Here is an 18477-nt window from a genome sequence, read left to right as displayed (position 1 = left end):
GACAATGCTGTTTGCGTGCTCGGGGAGAAATATCTTGCGAACACCCATTTTGAAAGCGCGAACAAGCAAAAAATTCTGCGAAGCTGCGGATTGTGGCATTTTGGGCAATTCCGCGTTATCCATGCAACGCAAAATTACCCAAATTCGGCGAGCGGAACGGAATTTACTGCCTAGGCCTAGTGATGACAGTGTAAGTGCAGTTCAGACATTGAAAGAAGCAATTGCTTCAGCCCCAGTGCTAGCAAATCCAGACTATACAAAGAGATTTGTTTCTGTTTTCTGCTGCCATGGAGGATTCCATGATATTAGTCTTTACTCAAAAATACCCGATGGGTCACAAACCTGTCGCCTATTATAGTGGATTATTAGATCCAGTAATAAAAGGTCACATTCCTTGTGCGCGAGCGCTTGCAGCAGCAGCTTTTGCAGTAGAAAAGAGTAGTACTATTACAGCAGGATGCCCTATAACACTGTATGTTCAGCACTCTCCATTTGCTGTGCTGCAGAAAAATAAAAGTACCTTGACCACTCAAAGAGTGACAGGTTATATGTAATACTGCCAAACCCTTCTATCTGCATTGAGCGAGTACACTCAGTCAATCCTGCAACTTTTTTAGTGCACCCACTAGAGACCACTGATCATGAATGTAGTGTAACATTGAAGGAGGACGATCACCTGGCACATGAGGACCGCTTGTCTTCTGGTCGACAATTGTATATTGATGGTTCCTCATGGATAGACTAGGAGATAGTCAAAAGACATACAGGTGCAGCTGTTGTTGAGGCTATTGGTACACCTACTGACTATACCTTACACACATTGTACCTCTTACCCTTGCCATCCCAAGACTCAGCCCAAGTGGCTGAATTAAAAGCATTGATAACGGCCCTACAGGCTTGTCACGGTCAGCCAGTAACAATATACACTCATTAATCATATGTACCTTCCGCAGTTCACTCAGTGCTGAAGAGATGGGAACGGCAAGGATTTCGTAAATCTGATGGGACCCCAGTAGCGCACCAACATCTTTTAGCTGACCTTATTGCTGCATTACAAATACCATGTCAAGTAGCAGTGGTTAAGTGCCAGTCACATACAAAAGGAACAGATTTGGTGTCTACAGGAAATGAAGCTGCTGATACAGCAGCAAAGGAAGCTAGTTTATTTGCAATGAAAACATGCAGTATGCACACTTTGGATGCAGATGATGAGGTTGAGATATAAACCTAGGAGAATATTTATACAGAGGCATTAGTAGACATTCAAAATGCAGCACCACAACATGAAAAGATCTCTGTAAATCAAGGGGGGGAGTGACTGGATTTCTAGATCTCCTTTATAGATCAGCAACTTCAGGTAAAGTTATAATGTCTCAGCCCCTACTTATAACAGCCCTTCGACAACTTCATTTACCAACACACAATTCTAAAAGAGTAATGATGGATTAATTCAATAAAAGCTGGTTTATCCCCTTTTTTTTATCTAGGACCATTAGTTTATGCATTCCTGGCTTCATGTCATGTGTGTTATCAGTACTCTAATAGGAGGTCTTCAAAAATGCCATCATCCTCCATTCCAAGACCAATAGGTTACACATAGACTTTGTAGATATGATACTAAAATGTAACGGATATAGGTACTTATTAGTAGTGGTGTCCATTTTCATGATGGATTGAATCAGGACCCTGCTCCAGGTGTGATGCTGACCAGGATGCTAAATTCCTGGTGAAGGGAGGTCATACCGAAATGGGGGGTTCCGGCGGCAAAACTTTGCTAACCCAGTATTTCAGCAAATTACTAAACTATTAGGAGTAGAACACCAGTTTACCATCCAGAGAGTAATGGCATTGTAGAGTGGATGAATGGCTTATTGAAAAGCAAAGTGTCAAAAAAGAATTGGCTTTACTGCCTTCCTCCTGCTCTGTATGCATTGAGAAATGCCACTTCAAAGGATTATCATTTGACCCCTCACCAAGTCATAACAGGTAGGCATTCTAATGTTTCCTTTAAACAAAATCAAATGATTTGTTCTGATACTACGTCTGCATCAGAAAGTGTTTGGCAAGAAATGAATGCATACATGTCTGCCATAACAAAATCTGTACAGGTTTACTCTAAACAGGTTCAGCTGCAACAGGCCAACACTACTGCACCACCCCTGCCGTTGTCTATAGCCATCATGCTTGGTTCCTGGGTCTTTGTGTGCAACTTTGTGAGAACATGGAAAGACAACAAGTTTCTTGGCCCCTACCAAGTAACGCGGAGCATGCCAACAACAGTAAAACTGGAGAGGATGCAGAACTGGGTGCATGTAACGGACCTTATTCCATTTCTGGACTCACTCCCGCAGAGAGGGGGGGAGGCAATGGTCCAAGAATAAATGATACAATGGAGAGACTGTTAAAATATATTTTTCATAGTATAATAATGAGTTCAGTGGTTATGATTATTACTCTGATAATTTGCTATTGTATTATGTGTTATGTAGATGCAAAAGATTCCACCCATAGGGAAGAAATATTACACTTTCGTAGAGCTGTTTTTAATGAAACAGGTATGCATCCCTTGCATGATCATTTACTTGATAATTTGTGGTATAAAAGCATGCATGATATAGGTACCAATACACAAAATGATAGTTGTTATGGGCCAGATGCATCAAAGGGTTTTGCCCATTCTGTGTCTATGGGAAAATGTGTTGATGTATATGGCCCTATGTATGTTCTCTTATTCCCCATCTCATAGAAACACCACCTTTAGTATATCCTAAAGAAGTGCCTGTTAATATAACAAAGTGTTTATTGTACCTTTTCTTGTGTAGGATAAAAGCACAGTTACAGCCAACTCATGTTAGTCCTATGACTGCCCGAGTTAATACAACTAGATTTGATACAACCCCTGAAATTTTGACAGATAAAACCGGGATAATTAAAGAGATATCCAGAATGAAGGGAGCAGGGCAGAAATATAGTTATGTAAATTAGGAGAAAGCAGTATTGGAATGAGGTATTCTAGGGAGATCTAATCCACCATTCATCTGTATTAATTATTCAGCCAAAACACTGCCCCCAGACTGCTCAGCCAGGCCAGTATTGAGTATTGAAGCATCAGTATTTGCCAACAATAAATGGTTTACTGGAGCTAGGTTTTCATGTAGGGCCATATCTTTATGGAATGGCACAGAAACAAAACATAATTTCAGATTTGATGATATAAAAGCATCATGTCAGCAAGTATGGGATGAAAACATAAAGAGATAAAGATGGACTGGAACTAAACGTCATCCTAAGCTGGGTGTGAAACTAATGAGATTTTCTCTTTGCTTTCAGGGAAATGGGATTGTTAAAGTGGGACGGAATCTCAATTGCAGCTCAACTATTTACAATGCCGATTTGCAGGGCGGTACCTCCAGCCTTATGGATTTTTTCTGGCAGTGTGGAGCTTGAATATAATGTAAATGTATAGGCATTTATATAGCGCACTACTTACCCGTAGGGTCCCAAGGCGCTTCGACCGCTGCGAAACCCTTCCTGGCTTCCCTGAGAGATGGTCCCTTAATGGGTATCTCCAGGGTGAGACCAGGCATCCCCGGCGGTCTGGTGGGGCCGTTAGTGAAGATGAGGCAAGCTAATGCCCAGAGTTGCCGAGTGTGATCGCTGATCAGAGTGGGCACCGAGGCGAGAGAATTATCGAGTCCGCTGACCCTGGTCCAGAAACCTGCCGCGCCGGGAATCGAACCCTGGTCCCGGGCCGTCCTCTGCTCTCGGGTCTGCCGCCTCTAACCAGTGAGCCACACTACTTCACATACATAATATATACACACAATTACCACTCGACTGGAGCGGAATCTGCTCTCTGTTGACTTTGCATATCCCATCTATGGTAATACCAGCAAAAGGAATATAAGATTTGCATTTGCATTCCATTAGTAAAGCATCAACTTTACTTCGTCATCACAGAAGAAAAAGGATGGCCTTGCACTTTTGAACTTTAGTGTGGCAGGTTGTGGCCAAAGAGTATAGGTTGTTCAATAACGCCCAAACATTTTTGGGAAGTCTGTTACCTATGTGTCAAGCAAAAGCAACTGCTCTCTGGGTTCAGATCACCAGGTGGGAATTGATGAAAGCAATAAATGCTTCTGAAGATGGCTTAAATGCAATTAAATAAGAGCTGTGTTCAATCAGACTAATGGTAATGGAAAACAGATTTGTTTTGGACTTGATGACAGCAATTGAAGGAGAAATGTTAGACCTGGCACTATTGGCGTGGGTCTCCCTTCCATTCTTTTGCTGTTGCCTTCCATGTTTTTGCTATGTTTTTGCTGGTCTAGATGCTTTGGGCACTTTGCCACTGCTATTCAGTGCCAAAGTGCAACTGTTCCCTATTGTAAAGTGCTGTATTGGATTAGTGACTCCATGATTGACTTATTTGAGTTACATGTCAGACCCTAGTACAGTGCACCATGTGTGCCCAGGGCCTGTAAATCAAATGCTGCTCAAGGGCTTGCAGCACTGATTGTTTTCAACATGTTGGTCGCCCCTAAAGTAGGCCCAGGGTACCCTAATGGGCAGGGTGCACTGTATGTAAAAGGTAGGACATGCCCCGATGTGTGTGGCATGTCCTGATAGTTAATTACAGCCAATTAAGTTTTTCACTATTTCAAGGATATCTGTTCTCATAGGCCAGAATGGGCAGTTTGCTTATTTATTTATTTGTAAAGTTTTGTATAGTGCTAGCAAGACCTGTGGGTGTCAGTACGCTTTACATACACAAAGGAAAAGAAAAAGAATTTAAACAACTTCTTATAATCATGACTGACCCTAGGAACAAGATAGGAAAAGGAAGTTTAAAATGCCTGAACTCAGAATGTTAAAATACATCTTTTAATGAAGGTGGTTTTTACATTCTGTGTTTGAAAATACCACTTTTAGAAAGTAGGTGTTTTCTCGCCAAACCATCCAGCATGCCTCTGCTGTTTGTGTATTCCATGTCTGGTTTGTGAGTGACAGGGGGCTGGAGAGGGCTTTGGCCAGCAGTCTGATGGGTCAGGACTGGGCTGAATAGGACCTGCATTGAATAGAGAGTGGGGGCGGTGATTTCCTTTCACTGACCTGAGCCCTCATAGAATAGAGAGTAGGGGGACGAGATTTCCTCACAGCTACCTGGGCCAGGTCTGCATCAACAAGGACTTCTCCACCTCCTGCCAGGAAGCTGCACAGAACTGGTTGTGACTGGGCACACCCATTCTCTGCCTTCAGAGGACAAAGGATTTTGCAGTATAAATATTGAGGCCCAGACTCCAGAACTTTAGATCACTTCTGGGAATCAAGACAAACCTTTGCCAAGGAGAAGAACCAAGAAAGCTGAAGGAGGAGACTGCTCCTGTGCTGTGCTATTTCTGGAGTTGGCCAGCAGTGGTTACTTTATTTGTCAAGGAAAGGGGAAAAGGACTTTTGGGAACTTTTCATCATCTTGAAGAAGAATCTCCAAGGGCTTGAAGTGGGCTTTGACTCCTGCCTGAAGTCTCAGGGATACAAGACTTCACCACCAGCTCCCCTGAATTCCCTTGCTGGGAATTCTATCTGCACAGAGATGCCTACTGTTGTTTGGGCCCTCTGAGAAGACTGCATGTCACTGGCAGAGCAATGCAACGAGGAGAAGCGTGTCGCCGCTGCAGCAGTTGCTGTCGTATCGCCAAAGAAGCATGTCGCAGGGCCTGTTGTGGCTCAGAAGTTACCAAGGTCGCCGCACGGACATCGGGCATGCACGCATCGCATCCAACGTTGTCGCATCGCATCAAGGACGCCATTTTGTCACATCGCACCAGATCGTCGCATCGCATTGAGGCTCCATTTTGTTATATCGTCACTGGGCAGTAAGAAACGATGCATCAACTCCCCCCACACTAAGGAAGCGATGCATCACCTCCCCTGCGCAGCAGTAAGGAACCGACGCATCCACTCCCCTGAGTGTAAGGAACAGCGCATCAACTTCCCTGCAAACCTTTTGTTTGCATTGCGTGTGGCATCTAAGGTACTTTGAGAGTAAAGTGTTGCATTTACCATGTACATTGAACTAAGCTATTTTCTACCATTTTAAAGACTTTTTTTTTATTACAGTATTGTGGATTTTTGTCATTTGGTCTTGTGTTAAGTCTAGTAAAGATTACTTATTTTTCTAAACTGGTGTAGTGTCCCTTTGTAGTGTTTTCACTGTATTACTGTATGTGCTCACAAATGCTTTACACACTGCCTCTGAGATAAACCTGCCTGCTCGTGCCAAGCTACCAAGGGGGTGAGCAGGGGTTATTTATAAGTATAGCCCCCTTACCCTGACTAAAAGCAAGGGTTCCTATTTGGACAAAGGTACCTACCTCTGCCAACTAGAGACCCCGAATTCTAACATTGGTGGTCCGCGGTGAAGATTTGGAATTCCATTTGTGATTCATATGCAGTTTTTGGTCTATACTACTAGCGAGTGCAGACCATAACGCAACCACATACTTTTTGGTAGAACTTTTTTCTTGGGACTTTGTTGAGAACTGCCACTTTCCTTTCTCCATGACTAAAGCAGCATCCATTGCACCTCAAGATTTTGATTTTGAGGGAGAAAAGTTTGATGTTTACACTGTGCCACAGCTGAAGACCATCTGTAAAAAGTGTAATATCTCTATGAAAGGCCTCTCCAGGAAGGAGGAATTCCAAAAGGGGCTAAGGGCCTGGTTGAAAGCTAGAAAAGCCACTGAACATACTGAAAAGCATGGAGAAGAGGCACATAATACAGATGGGCAGCTAGATGGATCATTGGGCCTGACCAGGGAGAGGGTACCTTCCAGGCCAGGTAGCAGTGTTTCTTCCAAGGGCTTGTCCCCAGTAGAGCTGGAGGACAGGGAAAGAGATAGGGTGCATCAAGTGGAGCTAACCAAGCTCAAACTGGGTGGGCAAATGGAGTTAGAAAATAAGAAGTTGGCCCTGGATGAAAAAAGGTTGCATTTAGAGCATGAGAGAATGTTGAGGGAATTAGAGCTCAAGGCTAAGAGCTTAGACATGTCTCCCTCTGGTGGCAGTGCACCATCCGTGCCTGTAGAAACAAGAGTGTTCATTCCCAAGGATGTGATTAAGGAGTTCCATAGGCATGAAGATATTGGACAATAGTTTAAGGGCTATGAGGTAGCTATGAACTCCCTCCGGGTCCCTGAGAAGGATGGGGGAGCGGGGTTGTGGGGCGGTTCCTCAGTGATGGGCGGAATACCTTATTGGATTTGCCTTCTGAGGATCAGAATTCTTATGTGCACATGAAGGAAGCTTTGATGACCAGGTATGGGTTGACCTCTGAGCTTTATAGTCAAAGGTTTAGGAATTGTAAGAAACTGGCTTACAGCACTTGGGTAGAATATGTGACTTTTTTGCAGAGCATTGGATGCTTGGGTGAAGGATAGCAAAGTGAATATTTATCAGGGGCTCTATCATTTGTTTGCATGGAGCACTTGTCTAGTAATCGTTTTCCAGAGCTACGCCAGCACCTTATTGATAGCAAGTTGACTAACCCTAGAAAGGTTGCTTAGGAGACGGACCACTGGGTTAGTACCCGGGTCTACAAGCGTCATGTGGGAGACTCCACCAAAGGTGGGCAAGGTCCCCAGCAGAAGAATGGGGGGGACAAGGGTAAACCGAGGGAGTTCCAAAAAGGGCCCCAAAGTAATCCCCATGGGAACCGAGGGAAGGGTTCCCAGCCTCCCCTGAGAAGTCAGGGGCCCGACAGGCAAACCTGTTCAGAGGGGACCCCTGAAATGTTTTAAGTGTGGTGAGGTGGGCCACCGTTTCTATGACCCCCCCAGTGCCCCCTTCCTGAAAGGGAAAACAGCACCCACTGGTGCACCGCCCCGGCAGATGGCTAGTGTAGCCCTGGGTGAGGAGATGGGTGCCGAAGGTTGGTGGGGTCCCGCAGAGATGTCCCTAGTCTCTTTAGGAGACTGTTAGGTGGTTCCCAGGACACAGCTGCCTGATAACACAAAAAATGACAGGCAGGGAGTGACCATCAATGGCCATAGAGTGGAGGCTCTGAATGACACCAGAGCTAGTGTGACAGCTGTTAGTGGTCGGCTGGTGTCTGAAGAGCAGGTGGTCCCCAATGCATTTTACACTGTTGTTGCCGCTGACAACACAGGGAGCCATTGCAAGGTGGCCGAGGTTCCCTTTGAGTGAGGAGGGGTCTCGGGTACCCTTCAAGTAGCTGTGAGGCCAGGCATGCCTGTTACATGTTGACTGTCTGTTGGGTAATGATTTGGAGAGGTCCCCTTGGGCTAAGGAGGAGCGAAGTACTCATTTGAAGATGTTGGGTCTGCCTGAGTGGCCGTGTGGGACCACTCGGTCCATGGCAGCCAGTAAGGGAGTTCAAAAGGACCAGGAGCTTGAAAGAGGGGCACCAGGTGCCTGCCTTAAAGAAAAGAGTCCGGGGGCATGGGAAACCCGCCCCCACTGTTCCCACGGTCCAGGAGGAGGCAGACCTTGAGGGGGATGCTCTGAAACCTACAGGGGAGCAAGTAGCTGAACTGGGGGACCTGCCTGAGCTGACCTATTGGAAGCAGGAAGGAGGCCCCAACAGGGAAGAGTTCTGTGAGGAGCAGAAAAAGTGGCCTTCTCTTGAGGGTTTGCGGCAACAGGCCACAAACCAGGCAGCAAACCAGGCAGCAGGTGATCAGTCTGGATCACATTGGATCTACTAGGAGAATGGTCTCCTGTATAGTGAGCCTAAGGTTGCTAAGCCTGGGTCAGCCCGTGTGCTGTGGTACACCAGCACTTCAGAGCCTTCCTACTGGGGCTGGCTCATGATGTACCTTTAGCAGAACATTTGGGGTAGGACAAGACCGTTGAAAGGCTTGTCACACACTTTTATTGGCACCAAATGCACAAGAGTTCAGATGCTCATTGCAGGACCTGTCAGACTAGCCAGACAAGTGGTAAGAGTGGGAGAAAGCACAAGGCTCCTCTCCAGCCTTTCCCTGTGGTCAGCACCCCCTTTGAAAGGGGGTGCATTGACATTGTAGGGCCTCTGGATCCCAAGACAGCCATGTGCAACAGGTTCATCCTGGTCTTGGTGGACCATGCCAACCTGTACCCGGAAGCCAGCCCTCTCCGGTTGGTGACGCCCCCATGGTGAATCGTGCGTTGATGGGGATTTTCTCCTGCATGGGGTCCCCCAGAGAGGGGATGTCAGACTGTGATACCAACTTCATATCCAAGTATATGAAGCCCCTGTAGCAGAAATGTGGTGTAACCTATAAGTTCTCCACTCCTTACCACCCCCAAGGTAATGGGCTGGTTGAGAGATTCAACTGGACCCTCAAAGGCATGATTATGGGTCTTGAGGAACCTACAAGGTGTAAGTGGGATGTCCTCCTGCCATGCCTTCTCTTTGCTTAAAGAGAGGGGCCACAGAAGTCCTTAGCGTTCAGCCCCTTTGAACTGCTGTATGGTCACCCTGTAAGAGGACCTCTGAGTTTGGTAAAGGAAGGCTGGGAGAAAGCTCCCAGCAAACCTCCACAGGATATATATAGCTAAATGCTGGCCTTCAGAAACCAAACCTGGCGTTTCAGGCAACTCGCTCAGGCGAATCTGGAAGCCAGCCAGGAGGAGATGAGGTGGTGGTATGATCAGAATGCCACTCTGAGCTTCAGCCAGGTAAAAAAGTTTGGGTCATGGCCCCCGTGGAGCCCTGTGCCCTCCAGGATAAGTGGACTGGACCATTTGAGATGGTGGAGCGCAAGAGTGATGTCACCTATTTGGTGGACTTGCGGTCTTCTAGGAACCCTTTGTGGGTCCTGCATGTCAACCGCCTGAAGCCTCACTTGGAGAGGTCCGAAGTGGGCACGCTCCTAGCAACAGATGATGGAATGGAGGAGGAGACTGAGCCTCCTCCTGACCTCCTTTCTGCAACAGAGCAAGATGGGTCAGTGGATGGTGTAAACCTCTCTTCCACCCTGAGCAGCAGAAGGACTGTCGCCAATTTTCTGATCGGTTCTCCTTGACTCCGAGTGTCACCTATTGGTGTGTCCATGATGTAGACACTGGGGACAGTCCTGTTAAGCAGAAAACTTACAGAGTGACTGACAGGATGAGAGCTTGCATCAAGGAGGAGGTCTTTCAAGATGCTTGCATTAGGGGTGATTGAGTCCTCTAAGTCCTTGGGCTAGCCCAGTGGTCTTGGTCCTAAAGGCTGACGCACCGGGTGCCACCCAGAACTCCAGTTCTGTGTGGACTACCGAGGACTCAATTCAGTCACCAGGACTGACGTGCACCCCATGCCCAGAGCAGATGTTGGCGTTAGGGTTGATCAAGCCCCCCAATAGTCGTTGGGTGAGCCCAGTGGTCTTGGTCCCAAAAGCTACAGCACCCGGTACCACTCCAGAACTGTGATTTTGCATAGACTACCGTGAGTTCAATGCCGTCACCAGGACTGACGCGCACCCCATCCCCAGAGCTGATGAACTCATTGATCGGTTGGGGTCTGCCCGGTACCTCAGTACGTTTGATTTGACGTCTGAGTACTGGCAGATCTTCTTAACTGATGGGGTAAAAGAGAGGTCAGCATTCTCCACACCAGATGGGCACTACCAATTCTGAGTTATGCCCTTTGGGAAGAAGAATGCCCCTGCCGCCTTTCAGAGGTTGGTCATCCAGGTGTTGGCTGGACTGGAAGATTTCAGTGCCGCCTACCTGGATGACATTGCAGTATTCAGAGCCAGTTGGGAGGAACATCTGCACCATCTCTGGGAAGTGTTGATGGTGCTGCAGAGAGCAGGCCTCACGATCAAGGCGAGTAAGTACCAGATCGGGCAGGGTTCTGTGGTGTACGTGGGACACCAGGTTGGGAGCGGCCAGGTGGCGCCCCTACAGCCCAAGATTGATACCATCCTGGCTTGGGAATCCCCAAGACCCAGACAGAGGTGAGAGCCTTTTTAGGACTCACTGAGTACTACAGGAGGTTTGTCAACGGGTATGGCAGCATTGTTGCACCCCTGACAGAGCTGACTTCCAGGAAGCAGCCCAAGAAAATGAACTGGACTGACACCTGTCAGAAAGCTTTTGATGCCCTGAAGACTGCCATGTGAACAGCACCCGTGTTTCTGATGCTCAACCTCTCTAAAAAGTTCATTGTACAGACAGATGCTTCAGAGCATGGTGTAGGGGCTGTACTTTCACAGATGAATGATGAGGGCCTAGACTAACCTGTAGCCTTCATCAGTAGGCGGTTACTTCCATGGGAACAGAGGTGGAGTGCAATTGAGCGTGAGGCATTTGCTGTGGTCTGAGCACTAAAGAAGTTGAAACCATACTTGCTTGGGACTCACTTCCGGGTTCAGACAGACCACAGGAGGCCCCTCAGATGGTTGATGCAGATGAGGGGTGAAAATCCAAAGCTGTTGAGGTGGTCCATTTCCCCTTCAGGGGATGGACTTCACGGTGGAACACCACCCTGTTAAAGAACTCGCCAATGCTGATGGTCTGTCCAGATTTTTCTGCCTTAGTGAAGAGAACTCCAAAGGGGTGGGTAGTTCTCCCCACATTTCAGCTGGAGGGGACAAGTGTTAGACCTGGCATCATTTGCGTGGGTCTCCCTTCCATTCTTTTGCTGTTACCTTTCATGTTTTTGCTGGTCTGAATGCTTTGGGCACTTTGCCACTGCTATTCAGTGTGATACGTGCAAATGCTCCCTATTGTAAAATGTTGTATTGGATTAGTGACTCCATGATTAGCTTATTTGATTTACTTGTCAGACCCTACTACAGTGTACCATGTATGCCCAGGTCCTGTAAATCAAATGCTGTTGGCGGGCTTGCAGCACTGATTGTGCCACCCACAGAAGCAGCTTGTAAAATATGGCTCAGTCCTGCCATTGCAGAACCTATGTGCAGTCTGGGGCTGCCATGTCGACTTGGAAAGTGCACACACTTGCCAGTTCCTAAACCTTCCCTTTTCCACATGTTGGTCATCACTAAGGTAGGCCCAGAGTACTCCCATGGGCAGGGTTCATTGTATGTGAAAGGTAGGCCATGCCCTGATGTGTGTGGCATGTCCCGATAGAGAATTTCAGCCAATTCTGTTTTTCACTATTGCAAGGCTATCTGGTCCCATAGGCCAGAATGGGCAGTTTGATTATAACATCTTATAATCATAACTGACCCTGGGAACAAGATAGGAAAATGAAGTTTAGTATGCCTGAACTCAGATTGTTAAAATTCATCTTTTAGTGAAGGTGTTTTTTTCATTCTGGGTTTGAAAATACCACTTTTAGAAAGCAGGTATTTTCTTGCCTAACCATCCAGCATGCCTCTGCTAGGTTTGTGTACTCCATGTCTAGTTTGTGAGTGACAGGGGGATGGAGAGGACTTTGGCTCCAGCAGTCTGATAGGTCAGGGCTGGGCTGAATAGGACCTGCATTGAATAGAGAGTGGGGGGGCGGAGATTTCCTTTTACTGACCTGAGCCCTCATAGAATAGAGAGTAGGGGGAGAAGATTTCCTTCCACCTACCTGGGCCATGTCTGCTTTCAACAATGCTGTCTCCACCTCCTGCCAGGAAGCTGTACAGTACTGGTTTTGGCTGGGCACAGGCACCCTCTGCCTCCAGAGGACGAAGGATTTTGCAGTATAAATATTGGGGCCCAGAACTTTAGATCACTTCTGGGAAGCAAGACGAACCTTTGCCAAGGAGAAGAACCAAGAAAGCTGAAGGAGGAGACTGCCCCTGTGCTGTGCTATTTCTGGGGTTGGCCTGCAGTGGTTACTTTAGTTGCCAAGGAAAAGGGAAGAGGACTTTTGTGAACTTTTCATCATCTTGAAGAAGAATCTCTAAGGGCTTGAAGTGTGCCTGCTTCCTGCCTGAAGACTCAGGGTTACAAGACTTCACCACCAGCTCCCCTGAAGTCTCTTTCTGGGAATTCTACCTGCAGAGAGGTGCCTACTGTTGTTTAGGCCCTCTGGGAAGACTGCGTGTCGCTGGGATCGAGAAGCGTGACGCAACGAGGAGAAGCATGTCACCGCCGCAGCAGTTGCCATTGCATCGCCAAAGAAGCGTGTCACATCACCTGAGAAGCATGTCACCACTGCAGAGGTTGCCGTCGCATCACCGGAGAAGTGTGTCACAGGGCCTGATGTGGCTCAGAAGTTACGAGTTTGCTGCACGGCCGTCGGGCATGCACGCATCGTATCAAACGTTGTCGCATCGCATAAAGGACGCCATTCTGTCGCATTGCACCAGATCGTTGCATCGCATCGAGGTGCCATCTTGTCACATTGCCACAGGGCCACAGTAAGAAACGATGCATCAACTCCCTTACACAGTAAGGAAGCGACGCCTCTCCTCCCCTGCGCAGCAGTAAGGAACCGACACATCCACTCCCCCGAGTGTAAGGAAGGGTGCATCAACTTCCCTGCGACCCTTTTGTTTGCATTGCGTGACACATCTAAGGTACTTTGAGAGCAGTGTGTTGCATTTACCATCTACATTGAACTAAGCTATTTTCTACCATTTTAAAGACTTATTTTTGATTACAGTATTGTGGATTTTTGTCGTTTGGTCTTGTGTTAAGTCTAGTAAATATTACTTATTTTTCTAAACTGGTGTAGTGTCCCTTTGTAGTGTTTTCTCTGTATTACTGTATGTGTTCACAAATGCTTTGCACACTGCCTCTGAGATAAACCTGCCTGCTCGTGCCAAGCGACCAAGGGGGTGAGCAGGGGTTATATGAGTGTAGCCCCCTTACCCTGAGTAGAAGCAAGGGTTTCTATTTGTACAAAGGTACCTACCTCTGCCAACAGGAGACCCCCAATTCTAACAAGAAATATGTATAAAATGAATTCCGTATTGTTAGAAATGGGGGTCTGTAGTTGGTAATGGTTTGCACATGTGGAAAAAAAAAAGGGTGGCACTACCAACCAGAATATAAGATCCTTAAGTATTGCCCGGCGGTGTCGCCTCTTGAACCCACAAAGAAGTTAAACTATTGAAGAGGCAGGTGCTGGAGACTGGAAGGCAGGAAACAAGGTTTTTATTCTCTCCGGAGGAGAACACAACAAAACGGGCAGAAGGTATCGTTCTGAGGTGCTCTAACTGCATCCCTGAGGCCTGGCCTCTTATACACAAGTTTATCTCTTTATTGCATGTAACACATTCTCGTCGATACTTTGATGTACGGAAAGACATCCTCAGAATCCCCCCTTCCCAGCCCGTTCCCACGCAAGGTTACAGTGGAAGTCCCCGCCCCGTTCACAACAGGTGATGATCATCGCGCAGCTGGATATTCCGCCGATTCACGGAGGGTGTGGGGTTCGATCGGATCTCGTAGGGCGGGGGGCTTTGATCAACCCGGGGATCCCTTGCTGGGGGGAAACTTTCTATTGTACGGGGAGGGGCAAGGAACAGTATCGGCAGAGCTGGGTGTCGGCCTGGGAACGAGGAAGACGAACGGGCACACGGGGAAAAGGGGGTTTGCATCAAAGGGCCGGGGATCATAAATGGGAAGAAGGGAGGTGTCGCGCTGGGAACAGGACGAGGGCCTGGGGCAGAGCAGCGCTGAAGAGGGGTTTTATGATTCGCGGCAGGTGCAGGCAGGGGGGTTGTCAGTATGCGGGGGATGCCGGCGAAGCTAGGAGGGGGAGAGAGGCGCGCTGGCTCTCGGCGGGAGCAGGGAAGCCATGGTGTTCAAAATGGCGGCTGTTTTACGCGCACAAAAAGGTTAAGGAGAGCAAGAGGGCGCCGATAATGTTGACGGTCTCAGTCCAGCTTTCAACACACATTGTCCAAATAGGGAACCTTCTTTCTAGTCAGGATAAGGGAGTTACACTCCTAAAATATCATCTGCTCACCCTCTTGGTAGCTTGGCACGAGCAGTCAGGCTTATCTTAGAGGCAGTGTGTAAAGCATTTGCACATAACCAACAGTAATACATTATAAGCACTACAGAAGTGTAGTTCTTATATTCCCAATAGGCTCTGCGAATTGGAATAATATATCCTATAGATTTGATGTAGGACTTATGTCAATAGTTCTCTATCGAATATACTAAACTTGATAGTGTGTGTGCGCCAGCTAACTCAGAGGTCACTAGAAACTTTCTTGAATTCACAAGAAGGGATTAGTTTCTGACAACCGCATAAACATGACAACTTTGTTTCCCGCGAATAAGAATATATCTTCAGAGTCGTGGAAACAATTGATAAGTATTTTACTCAGTCAATCATGCATGCTTCGTTTCTACAGAGTCTGCAGAGAAATATAGAGAGACCGGTGTTTCAATAAAAAGGGTTTATTGAACAGTCTTCTTTCTCATGCAAGAGAAGTGAACTGCTACAATCGATAGACAGAATGCAAAGTGTAATGCATACAGCACAAACAGTAATATAAAATAATACTGTAAAAGCATTGTATGGTTTCTAAGCCGTATAAAAGTACATACATAAAAATATAAGCTAAAATACTCAACTGGTGCTTCTAAAATATGCCTACCCCAATGTACCTAACCTAAGTCTAGTACGAGGGAAGAGTAAGTGTTGCTTTAGCATAGGTATAGTTTTTGCCAAGAATCTACCCAAGGTTTCTCTAGGTTCTTATCAGCTCCGTATCTTAGAATGAAGGAGGTTTGGTATCTCTGTCTCGGGAGTCGATTTCCTAACACCCCTCAAGGGGAGTCAGAAACACTGGAGCTGGATTCTCGTCAGAAGGATGTCAGCTGCTGTTCAGTGCGTCAGCTGGAGAGTCGGCTTCCTCCGGCACTTGCTGTGGTGAACTGCGTTGGGCAAGTAGGTTGTCGATCTGCTCCGAACCACCGTACTTTGCCATAGCAAGTGAAGGTATATTTATACCTTGATGGTGTTTAGGAATGCCATGATTTGACGTAAAGTCCGGCATATCAAAGTCATGAATGAACCCTTAGGGACTAGTTGTTCATTGTAAAACTAACTGAGTTCATGGAGAAATCAATATTCAAGCAAGAGGAAGTCCCTAACGGCTTAAGCTGGTTTTCCAAGAATCGTTGTGACGTTTGGTGAACAGATGGAAGTAGCCATGCCTGTATTAGGGTAGCATGAGCTATGCCTAAATAAGGTCTGGATTTCTATGACTATATAAGGGCAACGTGAATTGTACCTATATAAGGGCATGAATCTGGAAAATCCATTAGGGAATCTAAAACGACATACAACACCCACTCCACTTTCTTATGTACAACATTACTAAGTTCCAAGTTCTAAACACGTTAAAGATATCTCAACATGATGTGTAAAAAACCCACCCAAAATACATAAAAATGCATTTCTACTGGTTGTATACATAAAAGCATTTGTGCTGTACGCATTTAAAGAAATAGTTCATTCTAAGCATATATATTGACATTAAATGCTAACGGAATGAATCATGAAAATATACAGTTATGAAATGGCTCGTAAATACAGAAGAAAAAAGTGCAGAAACCATTTCATGTCATATCACATAAAACTGTTTGAATGTGTGGACAAGGTCAAGTAGTGTCACTGGAAGTTTTTAAAGAATTCTTGTTCTCTATGAATAGTTCTACCTTAAGCAGATTACTTTCGGGCCAAAAAATGAAAAATACAAATTTGGGAGAAAAAAATTAATCATAGGAAAAAGAGTTTCAAAGTTAGAACTTTGTTTTGAAAAAATGAAGGTCAAATTCAAAGTCTCTCAGAACACTGTGTGCCAAGTCAAAAGTTAGTGTTGGTGTCTGGAGAAAACATCAAATCTTCTAAGTCTGTAAAAAAGTAATCTATCATTGTAGGTGAAAGTTGGATTACCTCATTAAGAAGATCAACCGCGGAGGAGGAGCTTCGTGCGAGCCCAAGATGGCCGCGTGAGCCCGGGGCTCCCGAGATCCCCGCTGCCACCGGCGATATCCTGTATTAAATCCTGTTGCCGCACCATCGTAACTTGTGGCTGAAGAGAAGCGGCGTTGGCCGCTGCAATCCGCGGCTGATTCCGCCACCGCGAAGCCGAGATAGGACGTCGCCGAGTTTGGGTCCTACGGCTGGAGGAGGCCGGGGTCTCGAGTTGGCTTTAATCCCGGCTCGAGTTGATCAACAGTGGGGCCGGTATCCGGAAGTCGCCGGTCCGGCCCCACCGCGCTGGGAACAGGACGAGGGCCTGGGGCAGAGCAGCGCTGAAGAGGGGTTTTATGATTCGCGGCAGGTGCAGGCAGGGGGGTTGTCAGTATGCGGGGGATGCCGGCGAAGCTAGGAGGGGGGGAGAGGCGCGCTGGCTCTCGGCGGGAGCAGGGAAGCCATGGTGTTCAAAATGGCGGCTGTTTTACGCGCACAAAAAGGTTAAGGAGAGCAAGAGGGCGCCGATAATGTTGACGGTCTCAGTCCAGCTTTCAACAGTCCCCCCTTTTCAACATATCTAGCCACCTTGCTTTACTCAATGTCAATTTTCATCAAATTTCTAACTTCGGTATCATACAATGCTCTCATATGTTCGCTTCCAATGTCCACAGTTTTGGGAAAAATGCAACTCGCACATAGAGAACACATAGGTGGCAGACATTGAATTCCTAAGCATAGGCCACATATTACAACTACGGGAATCATGATAATGGTGAGCAGTCTCCAGCCCCAGCTTTTGACGGTGTCCCAGAACCAACCACCAAGCGACCATTCTTCTTGCTCTTGGTGAACTTCCGAAGAGAGTCTGTGAAGATGTTCGATGGCTTTGTACACTGAGGGTGAGTTGTCCGGTATGTATGTGCAACAGCTGGACCCAATAATGCGGCATGCTCCTCCACGGTCCGCCAGAACCACATCTAGAATGAGGCGGTTCTGAAGAGCCACCAAACGGACCGCTTGGAGCTCGGCAGTGTTGTTGGCAAAGATGCCCGCTGTGATGTTCATGGTCGTCTCGACTGCCTGAGTCAAATGTCGGATGGCACGGCTGTTTGCCATCGGGCCCCAGAGGGGGACGAGTCCTTTCATAGCATCGAGGAACTGCGCCCCTGTTGAGTCGGCTTGTTCAATGTCTTTGGCTCGTTTTTGCCTGTGGTAGTTCGCTGGGGCTACATAAGTCGGAGGAAGGACGAAGGAGATGTAGCAAGTACCCCCCCAGCCTTTGGGGAGCCAGGTGTAGGCCTTCGTGCCGCAGATGAAATACATGTTTGGGGATGACACAAAGGAAGGTGGATCCGTGGAATCCAAAGTTCTGGTAAAGCGGCAAGCGCTGCGACCCACCAGCTGTGTCCCAAGTCCTTCTACACACATGTGGCCTGTGACGTTGATGACCGACAGGGCCACAGTCAGAGTGGCAGCCGTTCGTTTCCGCAGATAGGAGAAGGTGGGTCTGGTTGGATTGTTGAACACCTGCATTTCGATTCGTTCTTTAGCCGGGATGTCCATTTGGATCGAGTCGCTGGGGGTCAGCGGGCAGAAGTGTGTCTTTGTCTTGTTTCGCCCGGCCCCGTGAGAAGAATGTGCTG

General features: G+C 47.2%; 1 long non-coding RNA gene across 3 annotated transcripts in view; it reads left to right on the top strand.

Moving 5' to 3' along the window:
• LOC144768556 (uncharacterized) overlaps positions 1–6183 on the top strand; it is a 40633-nt gene extending 34450 nt beyond the window's left edge. Inside the window, exon 4 of one of the 3 annotated variants that reach the window (XR_013598572.1) lies at positions 2109–6183. This is a non-coding gene — a long non-coding RNA (uncharacterized LOC144768556). The remainder of the gene's footprint in view (positions 1–2108) is intronic. The other 2 variants (XR_013598574.1, XR_013598573.1) reach the window with 2 other exon arrangements.
• Positions 6184–18477: the final 12294 nt, after the last annotated feature.

Source organism: Lissotriton helveticus, chromosome 7 (genome assembly GCF_964261635.1).
Source record: "Lissotriton helveticus chromosome 7, aLisHel1.1, whole genome shotgun sequence".
Lineage (NCBI taxonomy): Eukaryota > Metazoa > Chordata > Amphibia > Caudata > Salamandridae > Lissotriton > Lissotriton helveticus.
The sequence above is the reverse complement of the archived record's forward strand: the minus strand, read 5'-3'. Positions and strand labels throughout refer to the sequence as shown.